Raw genomic sequence first — 18090 nt, 5'->3', positions numbered from 1 at the left:
AGCCCTTTAATTTGGCCATAGAACTGCAGTGATTTATAGCAGCTATCAATAACTTTTCACTCACTGTCGCAACTAGTAAAATCATTGCTTTGTGGTCCAGGCTCTGTTAGTCCCACAGATATGCCACTCATATTCAGCTATCTGGTCTTGCTGCTGCTTTTAGGCAACTGAATACTTTAAACTTTAGCACCATTGCTGTTGTCACCACCTCTTCCTCAAGCACTACTATCACAATAATGGTTGAAGGTGGTGAGCCCATGACACCACCAACATTGCTACCAGTCTTGCTGGGGAACTTACAATCACTGGGTCCATCTGACATGAAAAATTGCTACTTAATCAAGCTACCTTATTATACCATTGTAATGAAGTTCTCCACTCATTCGCCTGGGCAAAGATGATATATTGAGAAATCTTATGATTGTTCTCTTTTACATTCCCTTAGAATGTATCAGCAAAGTTGTTTGAGCTCAATTCAGTTCTTTCAACTTGTACATGCATATAGCTACATTCTGCCAAGTGTTGCTTCCACCCCTGCCTCCCTCTCCTCATCCCTTATGTGGCTGGGCTGGGATGAGTTCTGGTATCAGCCACCTAGCTGTACTAGAATCAATACTCCATACCTCCCTTAAGCCCACTTTGTCTGGCTCACTTTTTCAGTCTTATTCTTTTATCATGAAATCTCTCTCAGGAGTCTTATTTTCTTTACTAAAAAGGCCTCCATTAGAGTTATAGCAGTCCATTTGAAATGTGAGTATACCCTTGAACCTCATTGGTTGTCAGGTCTGAGTCTTTCATCTTATCCCATGAGGTCTTCTATCCCAATATAAATTATTAATGCAAGTGATATGGGGTAGAATGAGTGGTTTTTGAGTCCTTTATCCTGACCATCCAAGACATCTGTAATCACTGCATATCAGAAACTATTTTTAAAATCTTCTAAATTTCCTGGAGAAGGCTAAGGAATTTTAAAATTTAACTATTACCGTGCTTGGCTATTCTGTATGTTTTCTGTTGGTATACGTGTATGAGTTAATCATCTGAGGCTGGGGAAAGAACCACCTAAAAATTGTTAGAGGTACTCATAGAAGGCTGATTGCAAGGTACTCATAGAAGGCTGATAATAGTACCTGTTCATAAGAGGCAGATTGGAAACTCTCACTATTTAACAGCCAGTAGTGTAAAATTCACAATGACTGCCTTCCTATCAAAACATATGAGACACACAAAGAAGCAGGAAAATATAATTCATAATAAAGGGAATACTCAATTAAAAGAAACAGACACAGAAGTGGCACATATGTGAGAATTAGCATAGGACATTAAAATGGTTATAATAACTGCATTTCATATGTCCAAAAAGTTAGGTAGAGATATGAAAGCTATAAAAAGATTCTAACAAAATTTCTGTAGACGAAGACTATAATATTTGAGAAGAAAATTACACTGGATTGATTAATGGAAGATTAGACATTGCAGAAGAGAAGAATGAAAGATTGATGACTTTGAGCAAATAGAAATAGAACTTATTCAAAATAAATCACAGATTAAAAAATTTAAATGAGCATTAACCCATGGGAGAACTTCAATTGACTTAATATATGGGTGATTAGAATTCCCAAAAGAGAGAGAGAAAAAAAAATTTGGAAGAAATAATGGCTGTTATTTTCCCCCAATTTTAGGGACTATAAATCCACAGATCCAAGAAGCTAAATGACTCTCAGGCACAGAAACATGAAGAAAACTGCACCAAGACATACAATCATATTACTGGAGACCTGCACTTAATAAAAACCTTAACAATTCCAGCAGGAGGAAAATGATACATAAGAGAAACATGAATATGAATAACAGCAGATTGGAAATAATATTAGTAAGAAAAAAATGGAGCAACATCTTTAAAGTACTAAATTAAAATAATAATAATAATAATAATATAATAATAACTGCCGACTTAGAATCCTATATCTAGCAAATATATCTTTCAAAATGTAAGTAAAGAGTTTTTCAGCAATACAATTATTTTATTTCTGTGTGAAGACTTCCTTTAAGATTTCATACAGTGAAAAAAAATCTTAAATTTTAAATTTATCACCAGCAGACTTGCACTGTACGAAATCTTAAAAGAAGTCTTCACACAGAAATAAAATAATACCACATAGAAATATGGACCTACATAAAGTAATGAAGTGACTGGAAATGGTACTACAGGGAAAATAAATGAGATTTTCTTTAAATTATCTAAATATATTTAAAAGATAATTGAGTATTTATACAGAAATAATAATGTGTGGTAGGAATAACATGTATAAAAATAAAATATATGACAACTAGCATGGAGGTATGGAGAAATGGAAATGTACTAATGTAAGGGTCTTATACTGTGTGTGATGCTGCATAATATCACTTGAAGGAAAGCTGTGATAAAGATGTACACTACTGATCCTAAAAAAATCACTAGAATAACAAAATAAAAAGTATCGTTATAGCTAATAACCCCCTCTCCCCAAAAAAAGGTAGAATCTTAAAAATATTCAATTATTCCAAAAGAAGAATAGTCAAAAAGAACAGATAGAATAAATAGAAAACAGTAACAAAATGGTATTTTTAAACTTAGCCATATCAATAATCATATTAAATATAAATGGTCTAAACACCCCAGATTTTTAAAAAGTCACTTCCTTGTTGAAGGACACTACATTAACTTAACTTGTTTGCCAGAAACAGGGAAGTCTACTTAGAAGGTCAAAGAGCAATAAATTCTTGTATTCACAGCAAATCCCACGTGCTTGACAGTCTCTTTCTATTAAATGTTTCTTTGACCTGAGAGAACACGATCTAGTTAATTTCAGCTGCAGCAACCTGGCATGTCACCCACACAGTCTGTGGAGGGGAGGGTTATAAAGAAAATCATCACATCCTTGGATGATCACTGTGAACTTCCATTAGCTGACAGTCCAAGAGAGGTTCCTTCCAGCGCCATCATTTCTCACCAAGCTATTAAAATAGTTTCTTAACTGGCTTCCTGGTTCCAGTCTACAATACTTGATACAGACACTTCTCCCCACATTGCTGCTAAGTATTCTTTCTAGAAAAAATAAAAAAGAACCAATGATTTGGAATTGTGTGTGAGATCCTCCATATGAGATTTCTGATAGGTGCTCATGTTGTGCCTTTGACCTCCATTATTCTCCAAACTTAATATGCTGGTTTGCACTCCAGCTTTTATTCATTCACTTCAGCCTACTTCACCCCATTCCTACATACTACATTCAACCCACTCCTACATAAATAGAAAAATGTCCAATCATTTTTCAAGTCTCAGACAAAGCTTCTCTTCTATGAAAATTTTCTGACATCTCTTCCCACTCCAATCTTAGTATAACTCATTTTATGTCCTCTGTACCCTAATCAGTATTGTCTTATGTTACAGCACCTATAACACATTTTTACTTTATTTGAACAAATGTCTTATGCTTTATTTAACTGTTATACTCAAGACCCAGCACAGCATATCTCAGTCTTGGCACTACTGACAAGGTTAGTCTTTGTTTGGTTGGGGGAGGGGGGAAGGCTCTCCTATATACTGTCAGATGTTTAGTAGCATCCCCAGATGTTTAGTAACATTCTGCCACTAAGTAGTACTCCCCCTCACCTGAATCATGGCAACCAAAATGGTTTCCAGACATTGCCAACATCTTTTAGGGGGAGAAAAATCACCCTGGTTGAGAAGTACTGGCCTAACAGATCTTTGAGCATATAAAAGTACGTGGAATAAGAATATGTATTGCTTTGTAGGGGTGACAAGCAACAACAGGAAAAGGTAGAACTTAACACATTGTTCCACAATTATCTTTGAGAAGAATCACATGCAGTGGATAGGAAGTGGGCCAAGGCAGAGGCTGCAATGTTGGAGTCTGTAGAAAAAAAAAGGAAGGACTCCATGTGGAATCAAAGCAGGAGCAAAACATAAACGTGTCCTCTCTTCCATTCTCTCTACTAGAGAAGTCTGAGCCAACTTTGAACTCTGGTCCTTATCCTTTATCAAGAAGAGGAGTCTGAATGAATGATGAACGCTCTACTTCAGTGGAACCAAAGTGAGGTAGAGCTTCCTCCCTTCCCCCGATCTGGATTTAGTCACCAAGATTTGGAAAACACAGGCAGAAACAACTACAAGGGATCTGGATTTAAATAAACAGATTTTTTTAGGATAGGTCAAGTAGATTTTTACACTGAAATAAAGAACACGTGAGAGTCATAATAGAAATGTAGAAATCATAAATAGCAAACCTAACGCCAACACAGCAGCAGTACAAGAGATCAGCAGAGGCGTGACCGAATGTTAAAAATAAAATAGATCTAAACAGATACACTGAAGGTAGGAATTTTTTGTTTTGTTTTTTAAAGCCAGTGTAACAAATGATGGCAATAGTAACTTCAGCGGGCTACTAAAAGGCTGGATATCTCAAAAAATGATCCTCTCTTCCTTAGCAAAAATAATATTAAAATGAAACTGGGATATTTAGCTCCTCTTTTAACACAGCAGGGATCATTTACAGCAAATAAGCCTAAGGGCACTCCAGGGCAGGAACCACTGATGCTGTTGAGAACTGACCATTGTCATTATCCACATACTGTGTTAAACGCCCAAGCCATGCCTATCAACAGTCTTCTGCCTCTGCCTCTGCCTTCAGAGTGCTATTTCTTTTTCCTCCTTAAATCTTAAGCGAGGTTATTAAACAGAAAAGGAAGTTCCTCAACTATTCTCTCTCTCATCTCACCCTGTGCTGACCCCCAATGCCAGAAAGAGAATAAGTAGACCCAAAATTTAGCATAAAGATTAGGCTACAGAAGGACTTACCAATGAGGCAATTATTTTTATTCAGCATCTCCACCGTGTCAAGAATTCGTTTCAGGTTCTGTGAAAGTAAAAAGAAAAAAAAAGAGATAGAATCCGAATAAACATTTTTTTCCTGAGCTTGAGAATTGTTCAAGAGAACAATAGGCCCATGAAGTAACTGTATGTTTACAAAGCAGGCTGCTTGGATCAGAGCGCAGAGGCAAAATAAGTCTGGGGATCTTCAAGGGGCCTCAATCAATGAAGGCTTTTGAGAAGAATGTTTAATTGTTAAAGAGTGCATGACAGACACTTAAAAGCAGAACAGACCCTTATCAACCTGAAAGAAAATTAGATTTAATAGCACTTGAAATCAAAGGGGTGAATTAAAGGGCATTAATATGGCTGCACTTGCAGCCTTGAGAAAGTGGCTCAACCTCTCAGAGCCTCATTTTCTTATTTATAAAATGTTACAGAACGAATTTCTTCTTTATACATTTGTCGTGAAGTTTAAGTGAAGTAAAGTACCTTTTATGTGCACAAGCATTATAGTTTTTATTACTGTTATTGCAGTGAATTCCAGAACCATTCCATGGGCAGAAGAAAATGCACCAAATTGATCAAAAGCAATTATCTCTTGATACTGAGATTAGAGGTGGACTGGTTTTCTTCTTTCTACTTTTCCACATTTTCTACATTTTCTATAACAAGCATATATTATTTTATAATCAGTAAAACATCAGCATTTAAAACAGATTTTAAATGTAAATTTCTTGAATGAATTATTTGGCAAGATAATAAATGTTAATCCAACTCACATAATCAAGTGGCTTTTGAATATACGAATCCTTGATTATACTGAACACTTAGATTACACCAAACATTGTTCTATGTCACATACAAAAATGATAAAGCATGCTCCTGGTCTGCAGGGAGATCAGTATTGTGAATGAATGTGTCCTTTCCTCATTCTCTCTTCAAAAAGTAGTCCAAATAAACTGCTGCCATGGACCAGATCTGCATAAAAAGGAACCAAAGTCCAATTGTTAAAAGTTCGAAACTGGGAATTAGAAGATGTGAATTCAAATCTTGGTTAATATTTAGCAAATATTAATTGACTACCTACTACATGCTGGATATTTTCTAGGCATGAGAAAAACAGTGGTAAACAAGTAGGTAGCCTTGGATATGATTTTTTAGTTTTCTGTCCCCATTTTCTTATTTTTCCAATTGGAAGGAATAAATGAGATAACATATAGTGTCCAGTATAAAGCAAGCACACAGCACCCTTCTATACTGAATCTTTCCCATCAGAATTCAAGCATACTGGTAAATCTCTCATTTTCAAAGTAATAATAATAAAATTTCTTTGATTCCACATCCACCTCTAGTTACCAACTCATTTTCTCTCTTACTGTTCACTGGCTACTCTTCTGGTAAGCTGTCCACACTCACTGTCGCCAATTCCTCCCCTCTCTTTCTCTCTTGAACTCACTCTTAACAAGCATTGGCCCAGAAATTGCTTTTGTCAACAGGGTCTCAGATAATAAACACTCTGTCTTTGTGCAAATTAGAAAACGGTGCCCTCCTGAATGGATGAGTTATAAATATCTGTGCCCTCCATGTGGATATAGCAGATGTAGGCAGTACTTCACTACTACTCACCCATTCAAACGGGCACCTTTGTATAAGGCATAACCAGCACACCCACAGTAATGCTGCTTCTCGTGACCACTGGTGGCTTCCAAGTGGTCAAAGCTATGGATCATTTCTCAGTCTTTTTTTGCCTGCAATATCAGCAACATATGCCAGAGTTGATTGCTCCCTCTTCTTCGAAGCATCTTATTTACAACACACTCTCCCTTTCATTCTTTCTCTCCGTGTTTCCTCTTTTTCACATTAGAGTCTAAGGACTTATTTATCTTGTAACTGGAAGTTTATTGCCTTTTACCAGCATCTCCCCATTTAACCTGCCCTTAAGCCCCTGGCAATCATAATTTGTATTTCCATGGGTAAAATACTGCATGATCTCACTTATATGTGGAATCTAAAAACAAAAACAAACAAACAAAAACCAAGAAAGTAAAACATAGAAACAGAGAGTAGAAAAGTGGTTGCCAGGGGCTAGGGAGTGGGGAAAATAGAGAGAGGTTGGTAAAGGAGTACAAACTTCCAGATATAAAATGAAGAAGGTCTGAGGATCTAATGTAAAACATGGTGACTATGGTTGATAACACTGTATTATATAACTGAACAATTTTAACAACAACAAAAAATAATTTGTCTTTCTCTGTTTAACTTATTTCACTTAGCATAATGCCTTCAAGGTCCATCTATATTGTTGCAAATGGCAAGATTTTTCTTAATGGCTAAATAGCTTTCCAGTGTTGTGTGTGTGTGTGTGTGTGTGTGTGTGTGTGTGTGTGTGTACCATACACTTTCTTTAACCATTTATCTGTCAATGGATAGTTGTTTCTTAGCTACTATGTCTTAGCTATTGTGAATAATGCTCGAATGACGATGAAAGTGCACATATCTCTTCAAGAATCTGCCCTCATTTCTTTAAAATATATAACCAGAAGTGAGATTGCTGGATCATATGGTAGATCTGTTTTTAATTTTTTTGAAGAACATCCATACTGTTTTCAATAGTTCCTGCACCAATTTATATTCCTACCAACAGTGTGCAAGGGTTCCCTTTTCTCTACATCCTCACTAACGCTTGTTACTTCTTATCATTTTTATAATAGCCATTCTAACAGGTGTGAGATGATACATCATTGTGATTTTGATTTGCATGTCTCTGATGATAAGTGAGGTTGAGCACCTTTTCATGTACCTATAGGCCATCTGTGTGTTATTTGGGGGAAAATGTCTATTCAATTCCTCTGTCCATTTTTAATTGAATTATTTGGCATTTTTTGTTATTGAGTTGTATGAATTCTTTATATATTTCGGAAATCAACCCCTTAGATATGATTTGCAAATATTTTCTTCCATTCTGTAGGTGCCTTTTCATTTTGTTGATACTTTGATTATACAGAACTTTTTAGTTTCATGTAGTGGCATGTGTTTATTTTGCTTTTGTTACCTGTATTTTGGTGTTATATCAAAAAAAATTATTGCTGAGACCAATGTAAAGGAGATTATTCAGAGATGTGTTAATTTCCACACGTTTCTGAATTTTCCATTTTTTCTCCTTTACTCATTTCTAGTTTCATGTCATCGTGGTCAGAAAAGATACTTGGTATGATTTTAATCATCTTAAATTTGCTATGACCTGTTTTGTGATCTATCACATGATCTATCTTGGAGAATGTTCCACGTGTGCTTGATAAACCTACAGCTAACATCATACTCAATGGAGAAAGGCTAAAAGCATTTTCCTTAAGATCAGGAACAAGACAAGGATGCCCATTTTCACCACTCCTGTTCAACATTGTATTAGAAGTCTTAGCCACAGTAATAAGACAAGAAAGAGAAATAAAATTATCCAATTTGGAAAGGAAGAAGTAAAACTCTCGTTATTTGCAAATGACATGATACTATACATAGAGAACCCTAAAGATTTCACCAAAAATCTGTTAGAACTGATCAATGAATTCAGTAAAGTAGCAGGTTACAAAATAAATATTCAGAAGTCAGTAATATTTTTATAGACCAATGATGAACTTTCAGAAAGAGAAATTAAAATAACAATCCCATTTACAATTTTATCAAAAACAATAAAATACCTGGGAATCAAATTAACCAAGGAGATAAAAGACCTGCTCTCAGAAAATTATAAGTAACTGAAAAAATAAATTGAAGAAGATAAAAATAAATGGAAGCATATACTGTGCTCATGGGTAGGAAGAATCAACATCATTAAAATGGCCATACTACCCAAAGCAATTTATAGATTCAATGTAATCCCTATCACAATACCAATGGCATTTTTCAGAAAGCTAGAGCAAATAATCTTAAAATTTATACGGAGTTATAAAAGACCCCGAATAGCCATGGCAATCTTGAGAAAGAACAAAGTTGGAGGTTTCACACTACCTGATATCAAACTATATTACTAGGGTACAGTAATCAAAATAGCATGGTACTAGCATAAAAAACAGATACAGTGATCAGGGGAAAAGAATAGGGAGCCCAGAAAAAAATCCACGCCTAACTCTCACTTAATATATGACAAAAGAGGCAAGAATATACAATGGAGTAAAGACAGTCTCTTCAATAAATGGTGTTGGGAAAATTGGACAGATACATGCAAAAATCAGAAACTAGACCACCTTCACCATATACAAGAATAGACTCAAAATGGATTAAAGAATTAAATGTAAGACCCGAAACCATAAAACTTCTAGAAGAAAACATAGGCAATAATCTCTTTGATATTGCTACTAGTAGTTTATTTTTGGACATATCTCCTTGGGCAAGGGAGACAAAAGAAAAAATAAACCAATGGGACTATATCAAACTAAAAAGTTTTTGCACAGCTGTGGAAACCATCAACAAAATGAAAAGACAACCAACTGAATGGGAGAAGATTTCACTTATGATACATCTGATAAGAGGTTAATATCTAAAATACAGAAAGAACTCATACAACTCAACACCAAAGAAACAAACAATCCAATTAAAAACAGGCAGAAGACCTGAATAGATATTTCTCCAAAGAAAAAATACAGATGACCAATAGATATATGAAAAGATACTTGAGGTCACTAATCATCAACGAAATGTAAATTAAAACCACAGTGAGATATTACCTCATACCTGTCAGAATGGCTATCATCAATAAATCAAAGAACAACAAGTGTTGGTGAGGATGTGGAGAAAAGGGAACCGTCATACATTGTTGGTGGGATTGCAAATTGGTACAGCCACTATGGAAAACAGTCTGGAGCTTTCTCAAAAAATTAAAAATGGATGTACCTTTTGACCCAGCAATTGCACTTCTGGGTATTTATCTTAAAACACACACACACACACATACACACACACACACACACAATAATTCATAAAAATCTATGCACCCCTGTTTTCATGGCAGCACAGTTTACAATAGTCAAGATATGGAAGCAACCTAAATGCCCATCAATAGACAATGGATAAAGAAGAATGGTTCATATATTCAGTGGAATATTACTCAGCCATTAAAAAAATGAAATCCTACTATTCACGATGACATGAATGGACCTAGAGGTTATTATGATGAGTGAAATAAGTCAGACAGTGGAAGATAAATACCATATGATTTTATTTATATGCGAAGTCTAAGGAACAAAAAGAACAAACTAATCAAAACCAGACTCATAAATATAGAAGACAATCTGGTGATGATCATAGGGGAGGGGAGTTGGGAGGCTGGCAGAAAGGGGTAAAGGGTTAAAGAAGTAAAATTAGTAGCCGATAGATGGTCACGGGGATGGGGAGCATGGCATAGGGAATGCAGTTAGCATTAATGTAATGGCTTAGGTGTAGAGACAAAGGAAAGAAAGGGCAATCAGGGGATCATTTATAAACTATATAAATGTCTAACCAATGTACTGTATACTTGAAACTAATAAATGTTTTTTTAAAGAATATGTATTCTATTGCTGTTGGATGGAATGTTCTGTATATGTCTGCTAGGTCCATTTGTACTAAAGTATATTTCAAGTCCAGCATTTATTGATTTTGTGTCTGGATGATCTATTAATTGTTGAAAGTTAGGTATTAAATTACCCTGCTATTATTGTATTATCATTTATTTTTCCCTTCAGAACTATTAGTATTTGCTTAATATATTTTGGTTCTCCAATGTTAAGTGTATATATTCTTACGATTGTTTTATCCTCTTGATAAATTAACCCCTTTATCATCATATAATGACATTCTTGGGGTCTTGTTACGATTTATTTATTTATTTTTGACAAATTAGAATTGTTACGGTTTTTGACTTAAGGTACATTGTGTCTGCTATAAGTATACTCACCCTGTTCTCTTTCAGTTTTCATTTGCATGAAATATCTTGTTCCATCTTATTACTTTGAGCCTATAGGTGTGTCCTCAAAGCTGAAGTGAGTGTCTTGTAAGCTATATATAATTAGGTCTTGTTTTTTTTATCTATTCAGCCACTCTATCCCTTTTGATTGGAGAATTTCATCTATTTATATTTAAAATAATTATTGATAGGTAAGGATTCGATGTCTTATTGTTTTCTGGGTTTTTTGCAGTTCCCTCTTGTTTCTTCCTCTCTTGCTGTCTTCCTTTGTGAATTGATGATTTTATGCATGCTTTGATTTTCTTTATCTTTTGTGTCTCTATTATATGGGTTTGTTTTGTGGTTACAACGAGGCTTATATAAAACATCTTATAGCTCTAACAGTCTATTTCAAACCTATAACAATTAACTTCAATTTCATATAAAAATTCTACTCTTTTATTCCTCCCTCCATTTTGTGTTTTAATGTCACAATTTACCTTTTATTGCATATACATTAACAAATTATTGTAGCTATAGTTATTTTTAATATTTTTGTCCTTTAATCTTTATACTAGAGTTAGGTGGTTAATCCACCACCGTGGATTAATACACTATTAGAGTATTCTGAATTCGACTATATATTTTTTTACCAGTGTGTTGTACACTTTCATGTTTTCATGTTACTAATTACCATCCTTTTATTTCAGCTTGAAGAACTCCTTTCAGCTTTTCTTGTAAGGCTCCCTCCCATGATTTCCAACTCCTGTATCCAACTGCCTCCAGCCATCTCCACTTGGGTGTTTAATAAACATGTCAAAGTTAACAAGCTCAAGACTGAGTTTCCAATTCCCTCCCATGGTCTTCCCATCATTCTAATTATTTGGACCAAAAATCTTGGGTTACAGAATTCCTTCTCTCTCTCATACCCTACATCCATCTGTAAGCATATTCATCAGCACAACCTTCAAATACTGGAGAAATCCAACAATGTCTCACTTCCTCCACTATTCATACTTGGTCCGAACTACCAACACCATTTATCTATTATTTCTATTGCTTCCTAACTGTTGAATCTGCTTCTGTTCTGGTCCCTTCTCAATCTATTTCCCACATAAATCAGAATGATCTTGTTAAATTTAAGACAGATTATGTCACCTCTCTATTTAAAACCTTCTAGCAGGTTCCTATCTAACTCAGAGAAAAAGGCAGTGATCACCATCTCACATCAGCTTCCCCATGACACCTGGCCTCTACTATCTCTCTGAAATCCTTTTCAATACCCTCTGTCCCTCAGCACACACCATTCTTCTTCTGCCATATATGATGATTTATTATTCCTTGAGCACACCAAGTATACACACACCTACCTCAGGAATTTTCTACTTGCTGTTCCTGCTTCCTCAAATGTATTTTTCCTCAAAGCTCCTCTGTTAATTCCTTACTTTCTTCAGTTGTCACCTTCTCAGCGATGCCTTTATGGCTACCATTTTCCTTCTCAGACTTATTAGTCAATAATATAAAAGTTATTTTATTTATATTTTCTTTACTTTTTATCTCTTCCCAAAATAAGGCCCTCAGGGGTAGGAATCTTTCTGTTTATTAACTTCTTTATCCTAGAACCTAAACCAGAGCATGACAATTATCTTGTGCCCAATAAATATTTGTTGAATAAATATATTGATATATATGTATATATTAAATAATAAAAGAACATATAGTAATTATAAATAGTGACACAGTCTTGTACTTGACTATTTCCAAATGGCAGCACCACAGAAGATTCAAAAAGGGGAAAAGGTGAGCCCAGTGATTCTGGAAGTGACTGACCAAATGCCTGCAGCGACATGGCAGAATATAAGTGCTGAGGAAGTAAAGGCAGTAGCAATGCCTATTTGTGAAATTTACCATATTCATATTTCTTTTATTCTCAAACACAGAAATCAAATTCAGATGACTGTAAAAAGAGTCCTAACGAGATAAATTAAGTAAATTATATAGGTCAGAGAGATTTGATGAGATTAAGTTGAAAGTGTACAGTAATGAAATTTGTATATGTAAACATGTTGAAGTTCATTGCTGTTGCCAGTATGCTGTTTCCCTTTCCTGTCTTCTCAAACTCTTGCAGTTATGTATAGCCGTCTGATTAGTTCTGGCCAATGAAATGTAAACTGCACATCCACTTGTCATTACCTGTACTTAGCAGTTTTCTTTATATTTATCTTTTTAGGTGTTTTGTTCACTGTGAGTCTTGAATCTGTGGGCTGATGTTTTTTTACCTGTTTTTAAAAATTCCTAGCCTTTATTTTTTCAAATATTGTCTCTGTCCCATTCTCTCTCTCATTTCTTTCTGATACACCAGTTATACACATATTAAATTATTTGTCTGTATTTATTATGTCATTTATGTTTCATTTGCTGTTGCTCTTTTTAGTTGTTTTCTATGTTTCAGTTTGAGTATTTTATTTATCTGCCCTTGAGTTCCAGAACCATGTCTTTTGCCTTATTTGAGCTGATGTTAAAATTCATTTAAAATCTTAAATATTTTAGTTCCAGAATATTTATTTTTATAGTTTCTAATTATTTAATAAAATCCTCTTTCTTTTTAACCTCTGTCAATTTTCTCTCCTATTTCTTCAACTATTTATAGTAATTAATTTATAGACCTTGTCTGTCAACTCAATATCTCAATATATGCATATCTATTTCTATTGATAATATTTTGTTAGACATATTTTCTTGCCTCTTCACAAGTCTCTTAAATTTTTACTATGTATTCTATATCATATGTAAAATAGTCTAAAATTGATCTAATTTTCTCCAAGAAAGAGTTTTCTTTTCTTGTGTTGGGTGGATGAGTTGAGAAGCTGATCCCAGCAATCCTATCAGAAATTGCACTTAGTCAAAGCTAGGTTTTAGCTTTAATTAGAATCATTCCACTTCTAGTTTCAAGTGTCTCCAGTAGGAGATTTGTTATCTGCATGTTGCAAGCCCTTCCCTACATGGAGACCCTTCTTTTAAAGCACCATGAGATGGGAGTTTTACTCTCTCTCTCTCTTTTTAGTCTAGCTCCCAGAGGTCCCCATACTACTTTATCACTCAAATATCCCGAAGAGAAATCATGCCAGGAATTTGGGATCCCTCTAGACTCTAATCTTTTGCATTAGCCCCCGTGGCCATCAAAAATTCTGCCAGCTTCTCTTTCCCCTAGTTGACTCCTTCTGCTTATGGCAAGCACATCTTCAGCACATCTCCACACATAGCAAATTCCCGCATGGAAGAAAATACCTTGTGAACAAAATTCACCAAAGAAAGCTTCTCCAGCTCTAGAATTTTAGTTCATTCATTTTTTTCTTCTAAAATTCTCCTATGTCTGTGAAAATATAAAGTTTATGAATACTCTGGTTTTTCTTTTCTTAGTTGTTTTAACAGAAATTATAGCTTGCCTCTACCTGTACCATCATAATTACAAGTGGAAGTCAAATTTCGTATTTAGGCTTTTAATTGGCTAAGCCTGAATGTAGGACTTTACATTGATCACTGTTAAGCTTTAAGTCCACGGATCAGACTTTGAACTATTATGTTATTCAAAATGTTAGAAATTATTGCCAGTTCTGTCTCATCTAATACTACGATTAGCACATCATCTATATCTTCAATCAATAAATTAACTAGGACTAAGTTACTCTAACTAGGATTAACTACAAATCTTTCTAGTGACATATTAGAAAACTTTGCTTAAATTGATAGCTCCGTCAATTAATACTTAAGCAAATATTCAACCAGATGTTAGATCATTTCTCATTAATGCTCATGTCATTTCTTCGCCTACAAAAGAGATTGCCAATGAGAGTTAAAGGAGGGAAGACACTCTAGATTAATTGTGGCAGGCTTGCTCAATCTCCCTAAAATACCTAAAGTAGCAACAGTTAGTTATTTTGAAGTTGATAATTTACAAGTTAAAACTGTAACTCTAAATAGTTGTAATAGTAGCTAGAAGTGATGCTATGTTATTCAGAATATTTAAAATCATTGCAAGCTAAATAGATAAAGCATGCATCTTAGATATGGAAGCATAAATTATTGAAGAAAATATAAGTTTCAGACTTGAGCCATACAGAAATCCTAATAAAATAAATCTGCACATAAAAGAAAGATGTTCTGGAAGTGGTATTGTGAGAAAAAATGGTAAGAAAAAAAGCAGTTTTCATCTGCGAAAATTTATTCCTTTAGTTCCCTAAGTTATACACCAATTTTTAAATTTTTGATTTAGTTTTATTTAAAAATAAACACATTTTTACTATGCTTTTAACCCTATATATGTGGGGTTTTCAGGACCGATTGTATATTAGGATCATATAGGTGTTTTTGTTTTAATGTCCATTTGGGGCCTGAGTATTAGTATTTTTTAAAGTACTAATACAAGAACATAGGCAATGTATTTTTTGAAGGAGTCCATGCAATTTAATTTTTTTAAAGACTATTTTTTAAAATAGTTTTAGGCTTCTAATAAAATAGAGAGGAAGGTACAGAGATTTCCCATATATTCACAGTCCCCACCATCTATACTGCTTACCAGAATGGCACTTTTTTTTTTAATCAAGCGAACCTGCATTAATTAATATATTACCATCATCCAAAGTCCATAGTTTACCTTAAGGTTCACTCTTGGTGTTATACAGTCTATGGGTTTAGACAAATGTATAATGACATATATCCATCATTATAATATCATACAGAGTATTTTGACTGCTCTAGAAACTCCTCTGTTTTCTGCCTATTTATCTCTTCCTCTTTCCGCCCATGGCAAACACTGATCTTTTTGTCTCCATAGTTTTGCTTTTTCTAGACTGTCATATAGTTGGTATCATACAAAATTTAGCCTTCTCAGATTGGCTTCTTTCACTTAGTAAAATGCAATTAAGGTTCTCCCATATATTTTCATGGCTTGATAGTGCATTTCTTTTTAGTGCTGAATAATATTCCATTGTCCGGATGTACCACAGTTTACCCACTTACCTACTAAAGAACATCATGGTTGCCTCCAGGTTTTGGCAATTATTAACAAAGCAGCTAGAAACATCTATGTGCAGGTTTTCGTAGAAGTGTAAGTTCTCAACTCCTTTGAGATAATACTAAGGAGAGTGATTGCTGGATCATATGATAATGATATGTTTGGTTTTGTAAGAAACTGTCAAATTGTCTTCCAAAGAAGTTGTGCCATTTCGCATTTCCACCAGCGATGGTCGAGAGTTTCTTTTGTTCCATATTCCTGTCAGCATTTGGTGTTGTTAGTTTCCGGATTTGGGCCATTCTAGTAGGTATATAAGGGTATCTCATTGTTTTAGTTTGCATTTCCCTAATAATATATGATGTGGAGCATCTTTTCATATGCTTATTTTACATTGCATATCTTCTTTGGTGAGGTATGTGCTAAGGTCTTTGGCCCATTTTTTAATTGGGTTGTTTTCTTATTGTTGAGTTTTATGAGTTCTTTGTATATTTTGAATAACAGTCCTTAATCAGATGTGTTTTCTGCAAATATTTTCTCCCAGTCTGTGACCTGTCTTCTAATTCTTATAATATTGTCTTTTATAAAGTAGAAGTTTTTCATTTTAATAAAGTCTAGCTTATCCATTATTTCCTTCATGGACTATATCTACATCAGTGTTTTTTAGACTATAGATTATTTCCCACTAATGGATAGTAAAATCATTTATTAAATCACAATCAGAATTTCCAAATATATATATATAACTTATATATATATATTTGGAAATATATATATATATTTATATGTGTGTATAGTTATGTGTCTATATCTATATCTATATAATAAAAACAAGTTTCCCAAAACAATACTTATCATATCTATAAGAAATGATTTTTTATATATATATATAATTATAATATATATAATTTAATATATATATTAAATCACAATCAGAATTTCCAAATATATATATAATTTTTATATATATATAATTTAATATATATATAATTATTATATATATAATTTAATATATATATATTAAATCACAATCAGAATTTCCAAATATATATATATATTAAATTATATATATATTTTAATATATATATTTGGAAATTAATATATATATTAATTATTATATATATAATTTAATATATATAATTATATATATATTAAATATATATATTAAATCACAATCAGAATTTCCAAATATATATATATTTTTTTAATATATATATATTTGGAAATTAATATATATATTAAATTATATATATAATAATTATATATATATAAAAAATCATTTCTTATAGATATGATAAGTATTGTTTTGGGAAACTTGTTTTTATTATATAGATATAGATATAGACACATAACTATACACACATACACTCAAAGAGATGTGGTAGAAGGTAGAAAACATATTGCTTACTATAACATGAGGTCAAAATATTCGAAAGTGTATCTCAGCAAAGAATAGCAATTTACTCACAGCAAGGCAGAAGAATATGGTGACTGGCATGGATCCACCCACCACGGTAGTAGGCAGACCCAACATATAAGTGGGCAAGTACACTTTTTGATGACTAAGTATATACATCCACCCATGATCACTGGAACTGCTGTACTTGTGTACTGCTTAGGCTCTGAAAGAGTCTTATTCCCATATCACCTCTTTTAGTTATTGTCTCCATTAGTATATTATCTTGGCTTCCTCTTAGACTCTGGCTTTATATCTCAATTTCATTCATTTTATCTGACCTCCTTGGATCTGACAACCTGGATTTTTATTGCTTGTTCATATTTGGCTTGCTTTCTTTTTTAACCCACTCTGAATTTATCGATTATATGTTGGTCAATTCTCTAGCTTATACCCAGGTCTCTTAAGAATCCAGTATTGGTAAACTTCCTCCCATTGACCCACAAAGACTATGAGTAGGAAAAATCCTACCCTCACCTGCCGTTGACAACTGCTGCTTTACAGAGTTGCCCCTTCATATTGAGATACTAGGCATGGTTTCACAAGATAATGGCCAACTTCATTTATAGTGTGGGCAAGCAGAACAGAGGTCTAAGATGAAACAGCACAACTGTCTTGACAAGCATATATATTTTAAAAATCTATAATCTAGCAGCTGAAAGAAACTAGCAAAGACAAAGCAAGACTGGTAACATGTGTGTGTATCAGGTAGTAAGAAAAGAGGTGAAATATGTTGGCTTCTGGAACCTAATCAGAATGGGACCAGAGCAGAATTCTAATATTGTGAGTTGGATAACACAGCCATGTGAAGGTATAGGTGGTGAACGTAG

The 18090-nt window shown here is 33.8% G+C and overlaps 1 long non-coding RNA gene across 1 annotated transcript in view; it reads right to left on the bottom strand.

Moving 5' to 3' along the window:
• The window catches only part of LOC120608548 (uncharacterized), a 59541-nt gene that overhangs the window by 38070 nt on the left and 3381 nt on the right, over positions 1-18090 (bottom strand). Inside the window, exons 2-3 of the long non-coding RNA XR_005654418.1 lie at positions 5656-5854; positions 4862-4919 (exon numbers count right to left, since the gene is read on the bottom strand). This is a non-coding gene — a long non-coding RNA (uncharacterized LOC120608548). The remainder of the gene's footprint in view (positions 1-4861; positions 4920-5655; positions 5855-18090) is intronic.

The sequence above is a fragment of the Pteropus medius genome, unplaced genomic scaffold (assembly GCF_902729225.1).
Source record: "Pteropus medius unplaced genomic scaffold, Ma_sr-lr_union100, whole genome shotgun sequence".
Taxonomy (NCBI): domain Eukaryota; kingdom Metazoa; phylum Chordata; class Mammalia; order Chiroptera; family Pteropodidae; genus Pteropus; species Pteropus medius.
Note: the sequence above shows the minus strand (reverse complement) of the source record. Positions and strands in the feature narration are given on the sequence as shown.